The sequence below is a fragment of the Phalacrocorax carbo genome, chromosome 3 (genome assembly GCF_963921805.1).
Source record: "Phalacrocorax carbo chromosome 3, bPhaCar2.1, whole genome shotgun sequence".
Lineage (NCBI taxonomy): Eukaryota > Metazoa > Chordata > Aves > Suliformes > Phalacrocoracidae > Phalacrocorax > Phalacrocorax carbo.
In genome coordinates, this window is record NC_087515.1 from 49,277,257 (window position 1) to 49,304,496 (window position 27,240).

General features: G+C 38.6%; 1 long non-coding RNA gene across 1 annotated transcript; it reads right to left on the minus strand.

Moving 5' to 3' along the window:
• Positions 1-188: 188 nt before the first annotated feature.
• LOC135312850 (uncharacterized) lies at positions 189-26,986 on the minus strand. The gene is made up of 3 exons (XR_010372469.1): positions 26,780-26,986; positions 23,155-23,244; positions 189-1,502 (listed from the first exon to the last, which is right to left on the minus strand). It is a non-coding gene; the product is annotated as an uncharacterized LOC135312850 (long non-coding RNA).
• Between the last annotated feature and the right edge of the window lie 254 nt (positions 26,987-27,240).

Below are 27,240 nucleotides of genomic sequence, written 5' to 3' on the forward strand. Positions count from 1 at the left end.
CAGGAAGGCAAAGGAAATAGCCATACGCTGCAAGTTTACCAAGTACAACAGGAGGTGAGAACTCCAAAAGAGAGCACAATCCAGAAACATCAGATTTTGTATTAAACAATCACTGTATTCATTTTTAAAGAGGGAGTTTTATCTCGTGACAAATCCTCTGAAGACTACAGCCCTTTAGCAGGAGGCAATAATAAGGTAAGGTATGGTGTGCTTGCCTGCCTACACATCCTCTCCACTTAGTAAATCGCCTCCTACTAGACGAGGTGGAGCAACCCATCACTTTTGTCCCAAATATGCAAAACTTGCTGCAGGTGTCACCATGCATCTCTGATGACGACTAATAACAGAAACAGATGAATTTTCTCTTTCTTAAACTAAATGAACAACTTGATTTTTGTGACCTGTGATTCCAAAACTAATGGTTGTGTGATCAAAATATGCGAAAGACAAAAGACCAGGTGTAGGGCAGCATTACAGGATTAGCTGCAGCCAGCTTTATCAGATGTACAATGATGCACATCAGAGAATTTTTTCGCAGTGACATAAAAGCCAAAGTGTATTAAATGATAAAAGTTCTCAGAAGAATGCCTACAACCACAATTAACAGAACATGCTGTATCTTAACTTTCTAATGTGTTTAGCTAAGAACATCTTAAATTCTTGAATATAAGTCAAATATATTCATTTAAAAACAGAGATGAAATTACAAATAATAAATTTGCTGCTTGCAAAACCGCTGCTTTATAAACAGAATATTTACTAAAAGCACATTCCCAAGAGCCTTGTGTTCCAGCAGTAACACTTTTCTTTACAATTGTATACTCTGAATAGTAGGTTTGAGCTGAAAAAGGGTCCACATTTTGGTGCAACCCAAGATCTATGCAGTCACATCACACAAAACCCTATACACTTCTAATCCTGGGCTGCCTGCCTAAGCATTGCTGTAATTTATGCTACTGGCATTTCTTCTGCAGATACTGTCTTAGTGAAGGACAGGGACAGCAGACTGGTCCACATTCAGTAAAATTTAATTCCAACTACAAGTAGGTCTGTATGTGACAATAGGCTCTATTTTGCCTGAACGGGAAAGCCCAAAGATCTGCCTCTGAAAGACGTGACAGAACAATTTTTCAGGTAAGTTGCACTATTCATATGAAAAACAAAATAAAACTCTCAGTTCACGTACTACCTGGCAGAGAGAGAGAAACTAATAGATACAAGGACTTTGATTAATTAAGTTTTCACTACAGGTTTCACTTTTCAGCAAGCTGCCTGCGTTGCTCTACTTCTTTGGGTATTCCTTCTTAGCATATTCACTAATATCATCTAATGCTGATATAATTCACTTGGCAGCACGTCACACAGTTTTGGCTGAAATAACTACTTCTAACATTTACAGACCCCTGCCCCAACAACTAATCCAAATGGAAGCAGCTGTTCTCCTGCCTCAGTGTGGAGCTCTTGTTGGCACACTGACCACAGCCGCAGTACGTCTGTGAAGCCTGTAAAAAAAAAAAAAAAAAAAAAAAGAAAGACTTGACTATATGGAAAATACCACAATAGTTCAAACTAATAAGGATCTGATCTCTATCACGACTCCTACGTCATTTAAGAAGTAATTTCTTTTGTTCAATTTTAAATTTCACTCAATGCATCTATTGTTCTGGTACGGTTTAAAAATGTAAAGCTGAATAACTTCTTGGTAAACATTACAGCATATGTTTCCCACTCTATCTCCAACATTTTAGGACACTGAAGGAGAAGCAGAGCTCCTCCTTCCTCCCCTGCCACAAACAACATTAGTCTTCAGAAAGGTAAAAATAATAGGTAGTGCTCTGTGTTTACATTCACACAGCTCCTTTTGGGAATGAAGTTCCTGGTATTTACTGGATCCTACAATACAAGTTCTTAAACTACGAACACAGCAGGTGTGCTGACCTGTCTTTCCATCTAAAACTGCCTAGTTAATGGAATACTACAAATTATTAAAAGTTAATACAAAAAGTTTGAAGTACTTCAAGTAACTTAGAAGATTTTTAAATAGTAAAACTCTAAAGAGAGCAGCATAGTACACAGACCTGGCTTGGAGATGAGCACAGCAGAGAAAACTAAGGCGGGACACTAACAGCCATGCGGCAATTTTAACTGATGCTATAGCAACATCTATACCACATTTTTTTTTATCCGGATTTGGCAACATCCGGATATCATAGGGCAACAGTGTTCAGAGGTCTACAAAGATTAGGTGCCCAGGTCCCATGGACGTTCATTTAATGCTGAGCTCTTCAACATCCCAACTCAAGTGCAGATCGTAAGTTGTGAGAGTCACTATTGTCAGGCCACCCAAACGCAAGGTCTTAAAACAGTAAATGCAAAAAGGTATTTGTAACACTTGGATCTTTAAGGTGAAATTTTCCCCAGGGGTCCTAATTTTTACCAGGTTGCCTCAGGCATGCAACAGAGGACTGGCTTCCCATGTAATAATGGGATGAAGACAGTGCACCAAGTAGCCACACCAAACATATCTGTGATTCCTATTTTCTGATCTTAGTTTTAGCCATAATATATGAACCTCTCTCAACGGAAAGAAGAGGCCCCACAGAGACATGTTCTTAAAGGGAATGGTTAAAATGAAACCTCTGCTTAAGCATTTTGCTGGATCACATCCAAATCAAGCCCCAATTCTTTTTGTTTTGACAGTTTTGTAACATAAAATAGAAAACACATACAGTAGAAATACAATCAAAGTCCTTGCTACTTGAGTATCTGGAAGTTTTTCCTGTTTATAAATAGCAAAAACGTATGTTTATGTAAAGGGAAACACTGATTTACTAGAACTGATTGCTTCACAGTCTAATTACTTTTCAACTGGCTGTTCCAAATTAAGATGTCATTGATGGCTTTTTGTGATATATTTCATTTTAAGCAAATTTATTCTATAATAGAGCACATCATAATGGAAAGCAGAGTTCCCACTCTTCCCTCCTCTTTGTAGCCTGATATCTTGACAAGTAAATTAAATTTAGCAGTTAAAATGCTTCCATTAGTAATTTTATTAAGTTAATTAAGGGATCTCTCTTTCTGAATTTTAACTACATTCATTTCAGCACAACCTTGATGGTTTTTTTTAATTCCATATATTTAGTAACCATGATGGTTTCTAGGACAAACAACCACCTATACAACATTCTTAAGACTATGACAGACTTAACTAAGTAAAACCAGAAATGTTTTAAAAACAAAACCTCATTTTATCTCTAAATTCTTTCGCTTTACAAAAAAGTAAGACTCTCCTACTCAAATCTAGGAAGAATGCTATGAGCAATTCCAAAATCTGCAAGCCACAGCAGAAATTACACATCTAGAACATTTAAAATAGGAAAAGATGTGTAAACGATTATCAATAAAAAAGGAGAATCAGCTGAACCTTCACCTGTTGCTTAAGCCAAATTCCTCACTCCTGGTTCACGGAAATCCTATGTTTTATAAGTAGTGCCTTGCCTTTCTACCTTTTTCATCTTTCAACACAGACAAAGCATGGATGTAACCAGATATTATGAGAACAACTGTTCTCTTTTATATCCCTCCTCCCTGAAACATGGAGCTATAAGAAATCCCCTGAGATTTTCAATTGCCTCCAAAGCCAAAAAGTCTGGGTAATTTATATCCAAACTAAATTCATATATTGTAAATATGAACTAGTAAAGTGCTTTATATTTTCAGTCAGCACCAATGTAATACAGAAGAAGCCTCACACAACATTTTCTGACAGTAAAAATTTTAATTTATCTCCTCACCTAAAGCAAGGGGATTTTTCAATAAATAGTCAGACATTAAATTTGCCACAGGACTAGGGCCAAACTAATGATAACGTCCACTTGACATTCCATGGTCTGCTGAAAAGAAGGGGCTACAAAAAGTAAAACGCGATTATTTAAACCCAAACACTAACCACAAGGAAGGCTGACATTCATTGTATATGACAAGGCCACCCAGGGGCATGGCTCAGCACAGGCAGATTAACATGTACAGATGTAATAGTGCTCCCTATCACAGCTAAACATGCATAAGTATAAGGAAGAAACAACAACTGTGAAGGGTGAATCATTTGCTGTACAAAAGATCAGCTGAAACAGGTATGGGAAAAAATTCTCGAGATGGCAATATTAAAACGTAGAGAAATGCTACAGGACTCATTGATCCGACCTGATCTTAGTAAAGATCAAGTAACACCTGCAGACAGTCCCTCACATACTAACGGAGACAGGGAAAGCTTGGGAGAAGTACGGATTATGACTATAGGAGAGAAAAACCACTTAGATGAAGCAACTGTATAAGGGTTGCACATTAAACTAATTACTTGACTGTGAACTACTTGGACATCATCTATTCTTTACTATAGGACTGACCAACCTGCAGCACGAGCCCTGTGTAGTTTATGAGTGGTTCAGTCCAGCTCTCACACCAGGACAGCGCAGGTTGCACTTACAGACACATTTCTTCTCCAAATCTCTGGCTATGAGCAGCAGGGCTACACTCAGTCCCCCACCCCACAAAAGTGCTGCTGATGGCAGATGCTGAACAAAATGCCAGGACTTAAGCCTTCCTACAGCTCCCTCTGGTAGCACACATACACACGTGCTGTGACTCCCAGCCACAGGAACATGTTGTTATGGGAACCATTAAATCAGCACAGCTCTTATCCTGCTCTTCTGGGTCTATATAGCATCTCTCAAAACTCTTGTGAGGAACATTCAGGAGAAGAGCCTTCCAGCACATAGATGACGTGACAGGCAAGAAAGAAGAATGCTGAGCCAAGGATGAAGTAAAATTGGAAGTCTAAATTACTGCAACACATATCGTCCCTAATTATGTCACAGTTGGGCTGCAGATAAAAACAGTCATAAAATTGACTATTTAAAATCATATTCATATTGTACTGGTGGAGAACTGCCTATCGAGATGTTGATCCTGCTTCACAATGTGGTTCCAAAAGCATTAGGTTCCTTTTGCCAAGTGTTTTGGCTGAAAGATGGGAATGAGGTCAAAACATGGCAGAATTTCTCTACAAACAAGAGCAAACACAGAGACTGTGGTTTTTTCATTAGTAATGGTCAGAGGCCTTTGGATGAAACTTTTCCGAGCATAAATGATGTTTTGTTATAAAATCTGTACCTTATAGTTTATTTTTGCAGAAATAGAGAAGCCTCAGACAAATTTGCCATTGAGAAAATGTGAAGTTCCTCAATTTCATAAATATGAAGCAAATTATTTTTATTCAATCAAAAGATTTGTAGGTTTTCTCCCCAGTAATTAAGAAGTTGACAAACTGCATTTAGAGCAAGATTTCAGTCATGGAATAAAAAAAAACCACTAATAAAACCGGAAAACACATTAAGTCTTTAAGTCTGTTTTTCCTATATCAAAGCAAAATTCAGAATAGCTATTATATCATTCTTGATGGATCATTGACATTAAATAAAAGAAGAAAGAAAAAGAAAGAAGAGGAGAAAAAAAAAGTCCCCTTCCCCCATCTCCAGTAGTGCAAACTCTCCACATTTCACAGGCAAGATACTTGGGTGCTTCAGTACCCCGGCGCTGCAGATTTCTCATGCACCTAATGTGAGCATCTTGCTGCAAGCCGATTCTATTTTGTTGTTCCCAGGCTCTGGCTGTGGAAGGCATATTGTTCCTTTCTCTCTACAACAGAAGTATTGAAGGAGGAAAAATAAACACCTAAAACTCCCTTTCCATATAATGAAGTTCTGTATTTTTTAAGGGGGAAAGGTGATTATGTCTCAACTTCAAAGGAAGGAAGTGTTGAAAAGCAAAAGCTTGTGCAGTGGATAAATTCCTTACCACTCCTGTGTTTTTTTTAAAGAAACTTTTCTAATACTTAGATACATATACAAGCTTGCAGAAACAACCTACCAACCTCACCATCCCCAGGATTTATCATTAATTACCTTCTAAATTGATTTACAAATAACAGGGATCAAGACATGCTACACAAGCTCTCAATTCATTTGGCCTGAATCCTAAACTCACTTTTTACAGGAAGGAAAATAACAAAACCAACAAATAAGGAGGCACAAATAGTCTCCACAAAGTGATTTCCAAGAGCGGACTCGACAATGACTTCACTCATTTGCATTTACTACCCCATTGTTTTAGAGATATCCTGTGCCTACATTTTAAACAGGTAAACAAAGCTTCCACAACTGATGATATGGGTAGAAAGATTTTTTTTTTTTTAAAGATAAGAATACCTGGAAAAAAAAAACAATCTAGAACATGCAAATTATTTTCCTCATTTTCCATCATTTTTTTCACTTTATGGTAGCTCATCTGAGCAACATACCTTTGTAACATGGCACTTTGTTAAAAGGTAAGGGACAGTATGAGACAAGTTAAAGTCAACATCTCATTAGGCTTGTAAGATCTGTGAGTAGGATATTAAAATACAGACAGAGGAATCCAGATTTTCATTACATGAAGAATAGCAACTTGCCAAGCACTGTCTCAAACAGGAGGAAAAAGCAGAGATGCACAAGCAGTTTATAGGATTAAATGCCTTGGACTCTCCTATTCACATTTTCAAGAGTTGGGTCCAAAAAATGGTATCTTGAACTGTGTCTCTCTACTTCTGTCTGCAGTCATCCACAAGTGTTATCTATTAAGTGATATTAAGAACCACAGTTTTTCTCTCAGGAACCCACTCTACCCCTGCATTCAGTCAACCCAGAAAGTCTGGCAATGTGTAACCCAAACAAATGTAATATCTTTCCTTAAAAGTTCCTGCTAGTCTTGTATTTTCTTTCAATAAATCCAGTGATTAAAGACTATGCGAACAAATAAAACAAATCCTGTTGAAAACACTCACTGTTCTAACTTCTGTTCTCCTCTACTACAAAAAAGGAAGCCATTTTCAGAAGCCACAGAAACACAAAGCTGGAAAGGATCACAAGAGGTCAGAGAATCCATCCCTGGGCTTTGAGAGAGGATCAGGTATATTTGCACTGTTTTTAAACAGGTGTTTTTCCATCCTGTTATTCAACACCTCTAATTGCAGGGTTATACAATCACTCTCAGCAGCTTATTCCCATAGTTAGAAAGTTTACATCTGTACTAAAAAAATAAATCAACCTTGCTAATAATTAAGGCAGTTGATTCTTGTTCAACACTTGGTCAATATGGAGGAAGTATAAAAGGTTATAACATGGTAATTTTAAGACTATTCAAGTGCCTCTCCCAAAATACTTCTGATCACTTCCTTCTAAGTTAAAGACACACAATTCTTTTGACCAAGAGATTTTCTACTTCCAACGTACCTCACTAAGAAGGTCCATAATTTTGATTTCTTTCTGTACTATATCTTCCATGATTCATCTCAGAAGAGTCAAAAAGAAAGCACCGATTTGCCCACAGTTTGTGGTTTGAAAAGTCGCACTGAGTTAAGACCTAGAGGCAGTCAGGCCCCCCCCTCCTTCTCCACACTCACACCATGGCAATTTTCTCTCCTTCATAGATTCAATCAGCTATAATCTTTAAAGCAAGAATACCAGACTTCCCTCCTCAGTCTTACAGGACCTCTATAACACATGGCATTACCTCGTCTAAAAAGCATCATTTGGTAATTTGTACAAAAGTGAAGAGAGATGAGCTTAGATAAGGGTTCGTTTTTCTGAGACTCAATCCAGACACACAATTGCAATGCTTGCTGGACAAGGGTAAGAGCTGAAAAATACACACACTTTCTTTTACAGTGATAAAGGATATGCTTAACCCTAAAGAGCTGAATCTCAACATTTCACCATGCCTCACAATTCATATTTTGAGCCCTCCAGCACTTCCCAGTTGGAATGCTAACACACACACACACAACTTCTCATAAGGTTGAAACCCAAAAAACCACCCTTAGCTGGCTATGGAAATACAGAATTCCGTTTCTCCTCAGTATTATCTTTTAATGTATTATCAATACGAAAGCATGCTTTGCCTCATATTTGCTTCCTTCCATTAAAAAGATACATATTTAACTCAGTGGTTTTTATGGGCATGAACTTAATTTACAAAGCAGAAAAGACAAATACAAAACCAGTATGAATCTTCCAGTAGTATGTACCATACACTGTAACAAATACACTTCTAAAACTTATATATCAAATATAAACCTACTGTTGGAAAAAAGCCTGCGTATCCTCCATACACATTCTTCCATTGGTGCTAGACAAAGGACTTGCCCTGCCCACAGGAAGTCACTCAAGACTAGCTCAAACCAACTGAAGGGAATCTGAAAATCAAATCTAGCCTTCATAATTTGATTTGTAGAAAATTGAGGAATAAAGCTTTACAGAGTGATTTTAAATAAATCATAATTAATTACATGTGCAAATGCATAAACTAAATTTGGATGCACAATTAAATAACTAATCACAGTTTGGAAAGGCTGAAAATTGCAATTGCATGCTGAAAGGGCCAGCCTTGGCCCCAGGCATGCCCAGGTGTTTCTGTTTGCTCAGCGAGTCAGGCATTGGTTTCTTTCTAACGAAGGACCACCTGTTGAAAGCACCTGAGTCAACTTGCATTCAAAATTAAACTACTGTTTTTTTCTTTTTTTTTCTGGTGGGTCAAATATAAGATGTTTTAAAAAGTGTATCCAAGAAGACCTTTCCAGAGCCTCAACCTGGAACAAAATCAGTCTTAATGTGATAACTGGAGATACAAAACACACATTCAGTTAAAAACATTTGACACAATTAGAAATAAGTGCTTCTCTTCTGAACTGTCTCTCATGAATACCAACATCCTGCTTAACTCCGCTGCAAACCCACCCTACATAAAAAGCACAACGATTCAGCTAGCAAGCATTTGTGGAAGTTGGCAGAACAGCAAACAAATTCTGATCTCCTTTACCCTATGTTAAATAGAAATATTGCATGAGCTGTCAACTTTCTTAAAGATCCTCCTTTCTATTCCAATTCTATCCTGCCACCAAGTACAAAAGAACATTGAGATGTGATCACACAACATCAAATAAATTCACTTTTAGGTCAGAAGGGGCCACTATCTTTAGCTAATTTGATTCCAAACCGTATTTTCCCTATCATTGGGCCAGGATTTCACCCTTATTTCTCATCTGCTTTGTTGGATTGTTCCTGCTTTACATAATACTCTTGACATTTTTCCCACCAAAACCAACAAAAAAGTGCTGCTGAAGAACTCAGAAAATGTATTTGCACAGATCTAACCTTTCAAAATCTAACAGACAAACTTCTTTTAAAGAAAAGTATAACCCTCCTATTACTATGTCCTATTCCAAGTTTGAAAGAGCATCCCTATAAAAGAACACACAAGTTGACACCCAGGGATGACTTCGGGGCCAGAGGGAACAAATTTTTTCTTTTCTGGTTTTCTGCTGTTATTCTTGTACTATAGCAAAGGCCTCCTGTCAAACAGAGCCTGTGAATCCAACAATAATATAAATAATAACTTAGAAACTAAATACCTAATCTGAATTACATTTGTATTCATTATTTAGAATATGCTGAGTTATAGTAAGCAGAGGAGAACACGAAAACAAAGATGTGGGGTGTAAAAGAACGACAGTACTTCATGCCTTTACTGTAATACGTGTCTGGACAGAAATAGCTGAGACACAAGAGCTGAGACATTTTCTGTTCCAAGGAGCTTGCAATCTAAACAGCTGCTGATCTCTAACAAACCTGTTACTTGCCTGTTTACAACTCCCATTCAAGCTGTGCAGTTTGCCGGTATTTACCTGACAGGCTGGGCATTGCACTGCTATATATAAATTGTAATTATAAACTTATTACACCTGTACATTAAGCATCTTTCCAGGCATGCATATGGTCAGATGGCAGCTGACAGTTTCATAATCCTCCAAGAACTCTTGAGGCTGATGTAATACATGGCTAAAACCCATTTCACAAAAGCTGCCAGTTTTGGCCCTTCAGAATTTGAGGGGGATGAGTCCGAGGCAGCTGTAAATACAATTATACTGGAGGTGGACAGGCTGTGGCTATAGACCATGATGGTTCTCTCTGGAAGGCAGACGGGCAGTGGAATTATAGTTCTAATGAAATTGTCAATAGTAATCCTGTTACTGTGAGCTTGAAAACCCTGTTTAATGAACTAGACAGTAACAAAGAAAGTAAAAGTACTTTAAAAGCTACAGTATGAGAAAATGATAATTGGTCCAGATTTCATGTCTATGATGAAATGCACAGGGACGGCATTACCACTGAGCAGTATTATGACCTACCAGGGAACTGCTGTTTTGTCAGTCCTCATGTAATTATCTATTGGAAATGGGGGCTTGCTTTACTTGCAAGAATTCTTTGTCACGCAGCACATAAAATGGTCAAAAACGTAGTCACGTCTGTGTGGAAAAGTTTGCAAGGTTTTAAATAATTTGATGCTGAAAGAAACAAATATTATCAACTGGCAGGAAGGGATGAATTTCATGCCCCACCATGATTTCTAATGCCCTTGACTGATGTTCACAGCAGACCCCAAAAATGGGGTATAGTAGTTCCACAGCACCAGAACCTTTGCACAGGTATGCATTTTGGGTTTGAGGAAATCTTTTTTTTTTTAAGGAAACTAAATAATGTCTTCAAATCTATGTGACTAAGGTGCTGCTGCATGCTTCACACAGAACATATAAACATATGAAAATTCGAACAGTGTGCAACTTTTTCCAAGTAATTTGTTTTTATCAGGAAGGAAGGCAATGCAGCAGTACAGAGCTGAAACCCTTACTAGTTGCCTGTCTCATACTGAGATGAACTAGAGCAGAATCCCAGGCACAGCAGAAAGAGGAAGATAATTTCCTCAGCCTACTGTTGTGAAATTTAGTAAATGAGACTCCCCCCCACCCCAAATGAGACAAAAGATTCGATTTGTCCACCCCAGCGGATAAGGGGAAAAATCAAGATGGATAGTTTCACCTGTAAACCTTTAATAACAATACCTCATCCTGGCAGATCCCAGAACACTCTTGGCGCTCTTTTAAAATATGGGGAAAGTGAGATGAGAAAGGACTTGCCTTTCTCCCAGCCTGTTAGCAGGACAGCCGCAAGACCAGTGTCCTGAACCCCAGACAAATGCTCCATTTGCGAGATTACAGTCGCTCCTGTTTAGTAATGGTGTTGGGGCCCGGAGCGTGTCCCCCACTGCCTGACCAGGGAACACCCTGATCTGCAGGGCTGTACATCCCTCTGCTGCAGCCCTGCAGTGACTCCCAGCTAACCCAAGATAAAAACACAGAAACCTAATCTAGATGAAAGAAGATCTTGCAGAAAGATAACCTATTGGTTACAGGTCCTTTTAGGCCTTTTGATAGACACCTAAAGTGATCAGGACTCGATATAGGGTCATATTCGAGTAACAGAGCTGCTGAATGCAAGTTACATCTGAAAAGATAACTCGACCATTCAGTCTCCCCAGTGACAACTTCATATATATTTCTTGTTTCAGCCAAAATGCCCAATGCTTACTTGTAGGGGGTTAGCTACAGGTTACATGCAAAATTATTAATCAAAATATGCATCTAGGAACAGAGGTTAGCAAACTGGATGCAATTCCCTTTTGCTGTATGCAGAGTAAGAATTAGAATATGAAAAATGTCCTTGTTTTCTATAGGTACCTTCTGACTAAATATACAGTTTAAACACCAGGATGAAGATCTGTAGTCCTCGAGAGGATGGCCATTTGCTGTTGATAACTCCTGATATAAAAGGGACAGGGACATCATCATCTTTACATTCAGCAGAGGACAGTGCTAGTTGTATTCTTTCCACAGAGAAAAAAACAACTCCCGCAACACGGGCCTCCTCTACAATAATTTGATCTGACATCACCTTAGTCCTCTTCCCTCAGGCAGTCTGTCCCCATCTTAAACTTTCCTCCAACACAAACACTGATTTAAAGACAAAATCTGGCCTGTGTTGCATGAGATGCTGACTTCAGACCAAGTGACTTTACTCAGGACTGTTCTGGTGAGTGTAAAGGGAGGAATGGCTTGATGCATCGATAACAGCACTAGGTCTAAAAGTCTATGCAAGGCATTGCCATTTGTGGAGCAAATCCACTTATACAAAGTTTTTTGATTCTTCATTATTCAGCACAACATATTAATCAATGTAAATATGATCAGTGCAGTCTGGGAGAGTGCTGTCAGGCAGTTAAATGTGACGTTGAAGCAACATACCTCCTGGATGAAGATGCACCAAAACAACCGCCAAGAGGTGGCAATGAAAGTGGCAAGGAAAGGCAGCAGCAGCTAAAAATGTCACAGATTTTAAGGACGTTTCCAAGGGTCAGGACAAAGACTCTGACATTGAAGCATGTGGCTGCTATTACTGGCTTCATCATCATTAAGAATTCAACAGAAGATATCTTCCTGTTACCAACATCACAGTCCTATTCTTGAAAATTATTCAAAACACTGATTGGACGTTTCTAGCTCACCCTGAGATGGAAAAATGCCTCTAAGTATGTGCCAATAAAAAGAAAAGCATAAAAGAAATAGAGAGAGACATTTATGAGGATTTGTCAGGAAACCAAATTCTGACATGTCTATTACTTACTAATAATAACACCTGCCCACACATAAATAGAAGAAGTTCCATATTTAGTAGCTATATCAGCACTAGATTTTATAAAAAGAACAATGTCCTTAGATTCGCCCACATATCCTATTATTTCATTTAGAGTTGCAAGAATATGTTATTTACAGTTATATTATTCAATTTTGTCTAGTAAACCTATTATTACAGAGGAAATATTGTGCCTAGAAAAAACATGATGCTACAGTACAACTCAACGGCATCATCACTGTCATACTGTTGTTGAATCAAACCAAGCTCAGTTCCAGGAGGACTCAATCACGTGCACGTGAAAATTAGGACTGTGAAGAAAAAAAGATGAAAAAAGTACTTGTCTTTGATGGACAGAGACTCTAGTTACAGGACTGACTTCTGGGTCCTCAGGAGAAACTGACTGAAGGTATTGTTAGAGAATATTTAGGTCAGAGTGAAAGATCTGTTTCTCATATAGCAGGCACTGCAGATGGTGGAAGAAAGCTGCAATATGTCAGAGTTCACAAACTGCTCAAACTCTGGTGATGAAAATTGTGGCAGAAGACATGACTGAATAGATGTTCACAGCTCTGTACTCAGCCCCGTTGTATCAGACGTGCCACCAGACGCTCATGGCTAGCATCACTCTCAAGTCAAGGTCATTTAGCACTAGCCTTATTAATCTCTGGGATATGAAAAAGAAAATGGGCCAAGCAGCCATTGCAGCAATGGCCAGACACATTGTCTAGACCACACGTCTCAATGAAAGATAACATGTTTGGTCAGGAACAAGTGAGTTTGGACAGCAACTCTGCACTTTTCATATTCTTATTTACACTATGATGAAATCCATTCCACATACACATGGGTGGTTATGATTTTAGAGAAATATTAGCTATGTTTTCACAAATTCTCTGTTGGGCAACATCATTGACCACACACATAGCTGCCAGCCCTCTGTTTTGGTACCCTGTCTTCGTGCACCAGAGATGTACCACTCTCAGTTTTGCTGCCCAGACCAGTTATGTGGCTCTTTCACTGTTGCTCACTCTCTGCTCAACAGTTCATTATTCCAAATCCCTCTGTTTCTCTTGTGACAGACAATTTGTACTCAACCATTCATGTGAAGCTTTGTATTAAGGATATACAGAAACAAAATATAAATGCAGTTTATGTTCCTGTGATTAAAGAATACATTGTTTCAGACATCCACACTGATGTAGTTGAAAATGCAGTCTATAGCTTCAACCAGAACATGACCATGAATGCAAGTGAAACCATTTTCTGTGCTTAGAACTTTCATTCCTTCAAATGTATAAAATAAGGAAATACTAAACACAATAAAACTTCCATTGTGTACTCACTCCAGAAACCTGAAAATTGGCTTGTCTCTCAGAGTACCAGATAAAGAACAAATTTCATAAAAGGTTGTTGATACAGTGTATAACAAATATGATGAAGGAGGTGTTCACATGGAATTAACAGATTTGGGAGAAAGCTTTGTGTAGAGAGAAAGGTCTTTTAATACACTTCTAAAAAATGTTATACGTGGACACAAAGAAGCTTGTTGAAAGACTATGGATATCAGTTTAATGTAATGCGACTACTTTCTACCCTGTGTGATTTTGCGAGTATTTTAAACAGCCAGGTGTGAATCCAACAGAAGGTTTGATGGTTTATTTTTGCTTACTTATTTTACTGCAGGAGGAGGAATTACCATTGGTCTAATTAATTAAATTGAAATAGCTACATCACAAAGAAGATGAGAGTTAAAGATCAAAGTGTGACTGAACCTTGAAAAGTCACTTGGGAGCAGATTTACATGCAAGATCTGAATCAGCCAGATTCAGATAGCCTAGGCTCGATCTCAGTCCTTATGCTATTTTCCCTTCTGATCGGCCTTCTGTCTTGAGAGATACCGGAACAATAGGAAATGCTACACACTGGGGCTCAGGAGGAAGATAGCCTCCCGGGGCCTATTGTGATTTTCAGAAATAACTAACTTGCTCTGAAATCAACAGTAATTAGGTGCTCATTCATTTTTTAATACCTAAATGCAAATACCTGCATTTGCAGATACTGAAATACCTTTAAAACGAAGTCCTTGATCTTGCTCTGAATTTAACCACTTACGTGACACAAAAGTACTTTTGGGGACAGGTAGCAATGGGAGAACTGCAGACAGGGAAAGCTGGTAGTGTGATGTGGACATAGTCGTAGTTTGTTGTCTAGACTTGGACTAGGTTGTGAGAAATCTGCATGGAAACACTGTCATCTTTGCTCACATCCTTTGTTACTTGAAAGTCATCATCCTCAATGGAAATCCCTGCAACCTTTTTCAAACTACTGGAAAGGAGGAAAAGGAAAATCCAGGCAAAGCCTCATCCCCACCCATGCAGTGATATTTGGTCAGAGCATTCTTTGGGTGCAAGAGAGCCCATATCACCCCATGTCCACCCGCTCCAATGCGGAGCTTCTCTGGGACTTGGTGCTGGGCTAATATAGGCCCTTGCTGGCCCCTACATAAAACTAAGGAGCAAGAACAACAGAGCTGTGCTTCTCATTCCTACAATCCAAAATAAAACTACCCGTGAAAATGCCTGGGAAAGGGAAGGTTAAAGGACACAGAAATTAATACCTATGAAAAGACAGAGGTAAGAACTCAGCAGGTGAAAGGATGGTGACTACACACCAGAGTGACGTGTGAGACAAACAAATGTAAATCCTGTGAGAGAGGAGGACAGGTTACCATTTTAGAAAGGCTACTCTGTCTCTGCTGCTTCTTGATTCTCTGGGACCAGGTACACAGAGAAGTGACAGTATTTCCTCCGTTTCATTCATGATACCATTGATGGACTTTCTTCTCTTTTCCTTCCATCACCTTTCTTTCTATACCTATTTAATTATTTCCACCAGCCTGAACCCACAAATAAAAAAAAAACCCTTGCAGGCATGACATCAACACGGCCATGAGAAAATGTTTGTGAGAGCAGGCAAGTGCACAAACCAAAATACTCCACACTAATGCAGAAATTCTTGTGGAAACTTTGTTTATCTTTTACATCTTTTACAGTCAACACAGCAACTGTTTACCAGCTGTGGAAGGGCAAATCATCCTCACAGTCCAGGCTCGGGTTGCTTTTCAAAGACAGGGACTTACAGGGCTCTGACAGGGACTGAAGGGTGTCACCACGGGACGTGAGCTGATTCAGTTCCTGTGGAGTTCTCCCACTCAAAGCCCTGTAGCAACCAGGGTCCAGGTCCAAAGTTGGTGCTTGGAAGAACTTCTTCCAAGCTGTGTCTCCAAAACCACTGTTGGCAGAGTGCCAAGCTGTTAACACTGGCTCGGAATGACTTGCCAGAACAGTACTCCAGCTGGCCATCATTGGGAGGACTCCTGATTCATACATACATATAAGAGCAGAATAAGATCTACATGCTGCTTTCCATTACATCCACTCCAATACCAATAGGTATTGGTCGCCGTTTATTTCAGCACTCGATCTAGTAATCTGTAGCTTATTCTACTGCCTACCTTGCATGTTGGGAGACCCCTTAATATAATACTTTGAAATTTGCTGGTATCAAATATTATGTAAATGCAAATTTTTACACTAATACTAGGTTTCAAGAGAGTTGTACTCTAAGAGCTCTAGTCTCACTGAATCCCAGCATTCATTAGAAGCACTTTTACAGAAAATACATGAAATTGTTCATGAAGTATTCCTGTGTAAAAGTTCAAAGGCTCATAATCTAAGCAACTGGGATGATAATATATCCACTTAATCTAATATGTATTTACAAAATCCATGCAAATCTCTATGAAGTCCGAGTTGTTTTCCCAAAGAAAAAGACACTTAGCTCCTTTTTGTCTGTACCAAATATTCAATGCCAATAGGTCAGCATGCATGAATAACCCTAAAATAATAAATGAGTATGCCCACATCGGGGGGTGTGGGGGTGGAAAGGAAACAGATTTTAGGTATAAGCTTCTAAGAATGTTTTGTAAGGAAACCTAAGAAAAACACGCTATTACCCCATAAAGAGAACAACAAACTTTCTCTTAACTTTTACAGCCAAGCAGCTACTCTATGATGTTTTCCATTGTCCACTTGTATTGCTTCCTAGCAAAAAAACCTACCCTGTTAAAACCCTTCAGTTCCCCTCCAAACAGCCAGCAGAAAGGAAATCTTGGTGGCAGAACGAAGGGCCAAGGAGTGTCATCTGTGATTATAAAGGCTTTGCAGCAGTTCCTTCTGAGCATTTTGCAAAACCCGTGTGAATTGCAAATGCTGGAGTTTCATCCATTCGTCCTCTGCTAGAAACTACCTGGTTTCATGGCAAAACATAGCACAGAGTTTCAGCTCCAGGTTTCCTGAAACGGGCTCCCTACTTGCTTGAAGAGTTCATGAACTTCTCCTAGTACTCTGGTTTGGATCCCCAGTGAAAGCAGTCAAGCTTGGCTTGGACTCGTTAATGAGTGTGTACAGCATTGTACTTAACAACAAAAATCAGCAGTGATCAATGAAGTGTAAAAGGAAAAAAGAGAAGGGAAACTGAAAATGTTTGTGTTTCCTACCAATGGCATTTTTAAATGCTATGATAAGGAACTCAGTTCATTTTCTCAGTCCCTACTATGGTAAACATCCTTCCTTTTCTGAGTAAGTGCAGGGCCTAAACTTTCTACCAACATTTTCTGCTCACTTTAAAACTTAACTTCAACAATATAAACATTGGTGCCTATGTGCAAGGTTGAAATGAATAACACAGCTATTTTGTTTAAACAGACCATGCTGAATCTTTAAACCTTTTTAGGTGGCATGACCAGTGGGTTCAGGAATGCAGTCTGTTTGGACAGTATAAGACCTTTGTTGTTGTTGGGGAAACTCTGGCCTGATGCCTCTATCCATCTAAAAAACTGAAATAAAAGTGCATTGAAATTAGAAACACATGCGGTCTCCAGACTTGTATTTTCATTGTGCAGGATAAATAGGAACTTTTCATCTCTCTCTGAACTATTCAGGCATACAGTGCCATGTGTCTCATTAGCCAAACGATAGGTTCCCCTGAACCTTCCAAGGAAAGGGAAATGGGATTCCTGCCTCCAATAAAAACATCGTACTTTCAAATACTAGCCAAGAACATTCGTTCTCTATGTACCTCTCCTTTCCTAAGTACCACCAGTCCAGAAGGCCACCAAAATGTGTCAGTTTTAGTGGTGTTCCCTGAAAAGGAAGGGCCTATTGATGAATTTTAGTACATAGTTATGGCACAGCAAGGCACAGGCTTATTGCAAATTATATTTTATACTTCTTGTTTTATCAAACGAAAATGAAAATGAGAAGGGCATGTAGTGATAGGGCAAGGGGTAATGGCTTTAAACTGAAAGAGGGTAGACCTAGATTAGATCTAAGGAAGAAATTCTTCATTATGTGGGTGGTGAGGCACTGGAACAGGTTGCCCAGAGAAGCTGTGGATGCCCCAACCCTGGAATTGTTCAAGGCCAGATTGGACGGGGCTTTGAGCAACCTGGTCTAGTGGAAGGTGCGCCCGCCCATGGCAGGGGGGTTGGAACTAGCTGATCTTTAAGGCCCCTTCCAACCCAGACCATTTGATGCTTATGATAATCCTGTATGTGAAATAAATTACTGGGATAAAAAAAAAAGGAGCCTGATATACTTTATAATCTATTAATAACTGGCTTTTGCAACAATCATCAGTAGGTAAATGCCTATTATAATGCTTTTTGCTACGTTATTAATCACAATGTAAATGTATTAATATGAACTTTGAATTCCACGTCTTTCATGTACCCATTAAAGAACAAATATGGACTGCCCCAAGAGAACGAAGAGTCTAGTATCTCTGTTGTTCTCAAATGCTTTATTAACATGCTTTTTGCATCACTTATGGAATCGCAAGGAGCGTAGTGTTTGGAGCAAAGGCCCACGATGCAAGTCTTTTCACTCCAGGTACATCTTTGAGCTGAACAATGATCTCCCATCACACAGTGGCAATGCCTTCTTCACGAGACAGGGTATATAATCAATCCTTCAGCTACGTTGAAGGGGACAAAAAGAGCATGTTGGAAGGAAAAAGTTTCCCTTACCCTCTGAATTTAGCCTTTTGTACCTTTATAGAAGTCTTTGTGTTACACATGCCTTCAGCAAGGCTACAAACTATCCTTTGCTTAGCTTTCCAGTGTCAGAATGAAGCTTCTTCCCATTACCAGATGCAGAAGCCATGCTTTAACTCCACCCTTGCTTGGATTCAGGAGCTTGTACAGAAAAGCAGCAGAGAAAGGATAGAGTTATTGTCAGGGTCCAGTATTACTCTGTTAATGGATATTAACGTCTTCCAGTTACATTTAAACACTTTTTTTTTTTCTGGCCATAAGGGTACATAGAAATATTTAAACTATTTGACTTTTTATGATACTTCAAGAAACAGCTAGCCTGTCTTGATGACAAACATATAAACGTTTGGAGGTGGATGACAAGATATTCTCAGGTGACAAGATAGTCTGAATGCCATATACACAGAAATGTTAAACTTTTATTTAAAACATGTGGAATACTCAGTGATTTCACATGGAGATACATTACATGAAAGAAAATCAATGCTAATTTATTCTGCTTTTCTTGGTTTTCATTAAATATCTGTTTTTCAGTACAATGTCCCTACACACATTTTTAAAATTTCACATTCACTACAAAATCCTTGGGAAAATGAGCACAACTATAATATCACCATGAGAACGACCATTTTGAGAAAACGTTTCTCAATTCCTACATTCATGAAAATATTTACAAATTTTGGAATGTCTCAGTGTTTTTACAATCATACAGCTATTTGGTGTTTTTTTCCATATTAAGAATCTCAAAAACGTTTTCAAAATCTGAAGTCTTTTATTCCATGTACACAAGTGGCTAAACTAGTTTCTTAGTTGAAGCTGATCTTTATGCCACATTCTGATTCCTCTTAAAATATTCCAGATTCAGGAACACATGCACCAATGACAACTGAAATATATGACATTTTTCAAAGCGCACAGAGAGGAGAATCAGGTCAACTTTGCTTCTGGCAGCAATCTGGAAATTCTGTAAGAACCAGAGCCCTCCTGAGACCTCACGACATAAGCTATGCAAGAACATCCTTTGCTGAAGTTTTTCAACAAGTCTACCTACAAACCAGCACTCGTCTCTGAGCATGAAATGCAGATACCAAGGAAAAGCAAAGTAACAGAGGAACTGTCTGAAGCTGAAAAAAAGTGTTAAAGATTCATGTTTTGAAGATCCCAGTCTGTCTTACAAATCCCAGTCAATTCTGCTGGTCTAGTAACCGGCTCAGAACCAAAGCCTTCCAGTATCCAAATTCAGCTCTGATGTTCTCTTTCTCCACGGGCTTGTGCACGACAAGCAAGGCTAAATTCACTCATGACATAACACATAGAACTGTATGGCTCCCACATCAGATTAACTGAGTATCAGGCTTTCTTATGTATTACCTTACATTATATTATATTGTATGAAATGCACAGTCATACACTTCACTCCCTGAACAAAAGGGAGAAAAATTATCCCAATATTAAAAATAGGCAACTGAGGCTCCTGAGCTGGCTAGCTTCACTCTGACAGTTTTCTTAAGAAGAATGAATTAATTAAGAGTTAAACAGGTAAATCCACGCTTCCTGCGTGCAGGTCTTACTTTCAGCAGAGCATCCTTCCTCTGCCCCTGACTTTCCAAGAGGCCCTTGTCTTCCTCCAGACTTCAGGGTCCAATTCTTAATTATTAATTTTCTTAAATGTAAATATAAATTGGATGTATAAATATTACGTTCAAAAGCACCAAAACAATGGGATGAGGGACAAAGAGACATGTTCACTCATTCACTCAAAAGCTGTGAGAATAACACTGAATGTGATTTGTATGGGGACAATAGTACCTAACTTCAAAAATTATTTCAAACAAAATGACTGATTCATTCCCAGGGAGAAGCAACAATCTTGTATATTCAAGCACATAAGGCAAACAGAGTGAATTATAATACATAAATACTATTGTATTTTAAGATAAAAGCAGAGAGTCCCCAAAACATACTAGAAAATTAGCATTTGAGTTCTGACGACTGGATTAAGCTGAATACATTTCAGGGGAAAAAACCACCTGACTTCACCAAATTATAAATAGCTGCCTCTCATTTAGCTACATGGAAATGACAACTAGATTTTTTAACACAATGCAACCATCCTCGCTCCACCTCTATCTTCTTTTTTTGGGTATTGCTGTTTGTGTTTGTTCCAAAACACACAGGACAAGATGATGATGAAGGAATTCTGTGGTTTTATTACTGGTGCAGATAAGATTTACATCTGACATCCCAGAATAATGAAATCTACACTAGCAACTAAGATATTCTTGTTTCAGAACTGAGCAACTTTTAAAATCCCCTTTTAAGCTTTGCAGCCACAGAAGACTCTTAATAATTGATTATAATTGATTTTAACCTTGTCCTAACCTGGGCAAAATGGCAAAGCCAATCATCTTTGTCCAGATGGGATATGAGAAAAGAGCCCCCAATACACATCTTTAAAAGCTCCAGACATGAGCAGAAGATAAAATATTTAGTCTGCAGAAGCCTTGACCTCCCAATTCTAGCCAGTTTTGAACTTGAATTGATTTCCGACAAGGCATCTGGGAGATGATTACAACAAAATGCACTAAAGCTGGGCAGCCTTTATTTTAACATCCCAGCAGCTTAACCTGTTAATAACAGCAATTGTTTTAGATACAATACCAATTTCTGTAACAGACACTAGAAATGGATAACAGCAACACAGTAACAATGGCAATGTACAGTATTAGAGCACAGCCATTCACCATCCTCTCGTTAAGGTTGTGTCAGCCCTCCCATTAGAGACCCCTGTTTTCAGGGGTTTAAAACTCAGCTGCAAAAATACAAGCAAGGGCTGAGACGCTGCAGATCAGCTGTCCTGCCTTGGGCAAAATGCTGACCGAAGCCAAAGGGAGTTTTCCCCAAGTAAGGGTAAGTGCAGTCAGAACTTGGTCACCAGTCAAATAATTTAGTATGAAATAAAAGATGAAAATACTACAGAGCTACCTATTTCTCAAAGACTAGCTATGACTTTACTCAAAGGATGAAAAGGGCTTTGCAAGTAACCATGTTCCAAACAAGGATATCCCAGAAATACTTCCACTTCCGCATAACCCTGAAGATATTCTAATACTTTGAAAGAAAAAGCCAGATTTGTGGATTACTTACGGATCGCAACTTGCTGACCTTATTTATAGAAGCAAGTGAATGGAATTAATTTCATGAATGCATGAATTAGGATATGGCCTTATGTTGCCATAATGTTAAAACCAGACATCATCAACACAAAAAATCATACTTGTATTGCCGTCTGCTCATGGAACACAAAACTGAAATCTTTATAAACTTACAAAAATGAAATTATGAGACCACAAATTAAATTGGCAGCAATACTAGACAGATAGAATGGCTTATACCTGCTCTTGTTTCTTCCCATATCATTTGCCTGGTATCAGGTAGTCAGCACCTTCAACTCATGTAGTTTTCTTTAGTACTTTACTGTTTAGGTTTTATATTAATAGAATATTAAGGAAAAAGTAACTTTTACAAAGATGCTATTGTTTGAAGAATTTGCAGGGCAAATGTCAGAGATATCAGTGCCGCGTACGCCCTGTGAGAGTCTAGAACCAACCCAAAATGCACTATATTATAAACGCTGTCTAACGCATTCAAAGTTAATAAAGTGGTGGCACAAACTGTTGTTTAGTTGGGTGGGGATTTTTGCAATAGTAATTGCAATTGAAATATTCCATATTTTAAAATGCAGATGTTTCTTGAAGCATAGACGTTTTAAGCTCAGATATCATATTCCACACAGCGCATGAATTCCTGAGCATGTTTTTTGACTTCACCTCTTTTCCATTAGGGTTTGAGGATAAACAAGTGTGCAAATGAAAAACAATTCTGCATTTATTACTAAAACAATATTGAGATTTTCACAAGCAATCCTTAGACAATTACAGCTGTTGGTACCATATTTTCACCATGGAAACTTTTGTTTTACTTAACAATTGAAATTACAATCAGATGTGCTCATCCCTCGTTGAAGTAATGAACAATGGTACATCTGAGAGAGAAATTCAAAGTGCATCATTTATCTTATCCTACTTTCAATTAGGCCAAATAAAGTGTAAGATGGTTCCAAACTACACCACAGTAACAGGGTAAGTAAATTTATTACCACTAGAGTGCTAATCTTAGCAGATGGTAAAAAAATATTTGTAGCATGAAATATGCTAAAGCAATAAATCTAAACAAGGTAGATGTTATCAACTAATATCTCCCTAGTGTGAGGTAAAACTCCTGCATGACAACTCAGCATTCTTATAAACTCTGGGTGAATGCTGTAAGATGTAAGTCTTTCCATAGGATGAAAAATAACAGAAATTAGTATTAGTAGCAAAAGCATTCAATGTGCAGTTTAATATAGCATACCTAGTAGAGGAGAGGTGCAGAATTTTGCCTAGCGAGATTTTTTTTCCACTAGACAACACTTTTTTTCTTACAGGAAATTTTTCATTGAGCCTGGGAAAAAATATAAATCTAGTAATTCTCTCCTGCCTTGAAAGAAACACTACCTAGTTTTTTTAATAGAAAATAAGACGACAAACATTAAAATAATCTTAAGAAGAAAACAGGTGGAACTTGGGAGGAAAAAGGATACAAAGAGAGCCCTTCACTTGCCAGTCTATATGCATAACAAAAAATATAACAACAAGCAACAGTAGAATGAAAAATGGTTTCCATTGTTATCAACAGCACATTACAAAACACTTGAAATTCAGAACTTAGAAACCTGCACCTTTGCAGCAACGAAGCACTAAAAATACATGGAGTAAAAAATGCTCAGGAAACTTTGGAGGCTTTTTTTTTTTTTTTTTTTAAGATAGCCATGCTGTTCAGCACCATATTATAATCAAACTGGTTCATTAAATGATAACAGAATTAAAATTAGTAAGCATCTGCCACAGGCAACAATGCCTTTACTGTTTTAAAACTCATACTGTTGCTCACCTTTGTGATGGATCATGAAAATAAATGATAGGTTCCAAATTATAAATAAATAGAAAAAGTGGTCCTTTTTTAGGGCAAGAAATCAGGACTTTGGCCAAAGCCTTTGCCTGCAACCATGAAGAGCAGCATCAACCTTCTGTTTCAAAAGGGGAAAACAAAATAAAACAAAAAAGTAAGACTGATTTTAAAACCTATTTAATATATTTGAATGTGCATTTCAATTTGCTTAAAAGTATAACTTCCCAAGCAAATGAAATAAGGAATTCACGTCAGGAGATCTGAAATGGACTGGCAAGTCTCTGGGCACCGTTAGAGAAATAAAGGGAGTTTGAAGACAGGCTGGGGAAAATTAAACTCCAAAAATCCTATATTCCAGTGATTCACTAAATCCATCCTGGCAGTGTTGATTTGTGCCAGCAGACGGAACATGATGAAAAATGGTTGGAAGGAGTTTGGATTATAACAGATACTAAAATACCTAAATATGATACCAAAGTAGAACACCCCTCATGTCAACTCTCCATTTGATCTCACAGTTCCAAGTGACAGGGTAGCCCAATAGCAGATGTAATGCTGCTAAGTATAAATTAACATCTATAGGGGAAAAACGATGGTGTTGAACCCACTGCAGAGCCTGTGGAAAACACCATCACAATGCTCAATGTCCATCATAGAACAAAACTGAAAATGTAAAATGTCATGACACTATGAAACCCACCATGCATCCACATTTTGAACATTACCTGTGGGCTACAGTCATCCCACATCAGGAGTATATAAAAGAAACAGAAAACATAAAAGGATGATGATGAGAATAATGAGGGAATGACGGCTCACCATTTTTCCTCATAGAACAAAGCAGTGTGCACAGAAATAACCAGGCAGGAGAGAAAAATGAGCGGAGGAGCGCACCATCCCCTGTGTGCGTAACCAGCCCATGGAACTCCTTCCCACAGGATGCAGATGAGGCCAGGAGTTTAAATGGGCTCAGAGAGGGATTAGACAAATCCACAACCTTCATGTTAGGAAACCTTTAACATTGATCACTAGAAATTGGAGGAAATACCTGGGACACATTACACTGCACTTGCTCTATGCTCTGCTTCTCTCTGTTGACCAACAATAGGACACAAGGGAATGGCAGGAAGATATGCCAGGGGAGGTTTAGGTTGGATATTAGGAGAAGCTTTTTCAACCAGAGGGTGGGGGAGCACTGGAACAGGCTCCCCAGGGAGGCAGTCATGGCACCAAGCCTGACGCTATTCAAGAAGCACTTGGACAACGCCTTCAGAGACATGGTGTGAATTTTGGGGTTGTCCTCTGCAGGGACAGGAGTTGGACTCAATGAGCCTTGTGGGTCCCTTCCAACTCAGGACATTCTATGATTCTACTTTTTTTTAACCCTTAAACTAAGCACCTGTATTAGCCCGAGGCAGAGTACCAGTGTAACCAACCTCTGGGCTAAGCCAGTACAGCCGTCCCTACATTCCTTCCCTTTATGGATGGCTAATAAGACAGACTGAAAAGTTACTGCAGCCACTTCCAGGACAGCAGAAAATAAAAAACAGTGCTGAAAGATGTTTAATAGAGTGAAGTTTCCAGAATAATGATTGCAGTCTGGGGCAAAAAGGTACATATGCTTGCCCAAAGCTATATTCACACCTAATAATGCTAAGTGATAAAGAACACGTGAAATATACTGCGTACATTAACAGAAGCACTTCAACAATTAACTGCTCACCTCTAACAGAAGAATTTGCCTCCTCTGTATCCTTTTATTTGTCGTCTTCTCACACTAGAAATCTTTTAAAATGCATTACCAGTTTTTATTAATTTACATAGCTTAAAAAAAAGAAATTTGTTCCCCTTATGAATCATGCTTTTTTATGTTTTGTTTTATTCCACCTTTCCCAAGCACCAGGCAAAAAGTGTTTAAAAAGTAAAATAACCGATCATAAACCACCAAGCAGGACTTGCGTGGCTCCCAAGTATATCATCAGATTCAGCTAGCTAGGTAATGAAGTGGAACTGATGATCAGCTTATTGGCCACGATTAGACCAAAGAACAACAGGAATGAAGGAACCTCATATATTGAAAACAGGATAAAATGTATACATTGCAGGCTAGAGAATTATACAGAACTATTCCACTCCCAAATCTTCCCAAGAAAAGACTGTCCAAATTGAAATTAGGATAATATATTTCCCAAAACTTTGTTGTAATCTTCATTGTCAAATCACTTGGCTGCTTGGCTCAACTTTTTCTTTTAAAATACATCAGACCAGAAGTAAAAATGAGGAATGTATATTTGTCTCAACAAAAGCTAAAAAGCTCAGTTCTGTAGTTTTTACTGAACAGCAGAGGCTGTCAAAAGGAGACTTACCTGAATGAAGGCTACAAGATGAGGCCCACAGAATTTAAATAACTTCCTTATCTAATAAAATATAAAAACTTATAATAAAAACATGGCTATAAAAATCATAGAATTAATCTATATTGTGTCTTTACAGTTTTGCTTCAATAATAGAAGTAAAATAGATTAAGGTTTTAAAAGCAGTAATTTTGTTGCTCTAAGATTTGGGTCTTGCATTTTTATGCCTCGATTAAGAATTTCCTTAATTTGCTCAGTTCAGGTATGCCCTAGTCTCACCAGCTGATCATACAAAGACAGAATTAATTCAGAGGTTTTTTTAATAAAGCTCAGAAACTTTTTACAAACCTTACAGATAAAACATGAGCCCGCAAAGTTTAGATCAGGATTCAAACTCTACCAGCAACTGAAGCCGAGCTGGCATATGCTTGAGAGAGCTCCCTGTCTACCACACAGGCACAGGAGAGCATTTTTTCAAACTGAGAGATGCTCAGATCAAGAGTCTCGACTGAGCCAACATCAAGTCCAGCAGTTTGCCTTGTGCAGAATCAAGATTTTAGATGCAGTATGCCCAGGAGAAACCTCCTAGGAGGCTTCGAGTGGGGAAAATGAAGGGAAAGATTATGCACAATAAGGATGAAGAAAATCACAGACATAATTTAAGCTGGTGTTACCTTTGCATCAGAAACCATGAAGAAGGTGTACTGGGACCTGAGTGATGGATGACATGTGAAGGGGAAATACAGACGCAGCAGCCCAGGAGCCGAGTGAGCAGTGCAGAGACGCAAGAAAAGCGATCCGCCAAACTTGCCTCCATGGACGGGAGATACTCGCTGTTGACAGCAGGGCCTCTGTGGCAGCAATTACGATCAGAAAGGCTGTTGTCTGTGCTCCAAACAAAAAAGTTCAAAGACCGGACCCTGCTCTCAAAGTGACACAGGTGACCTATAGACTGCAACGTTATCGCTAGATACGTGTTCTCCAAAGCCCACTGTGTTACTTCAAACCTTTGTATTTTATAGTGCACGTACCTGTTGTGGCTAAACAGCAACTACATTGGGGAAATGTGTGGAGTCCCGCAGCATTCTGGACACATAAAATAGTAAGTAAAGAAACAGCAAAAACAAATAGCTTA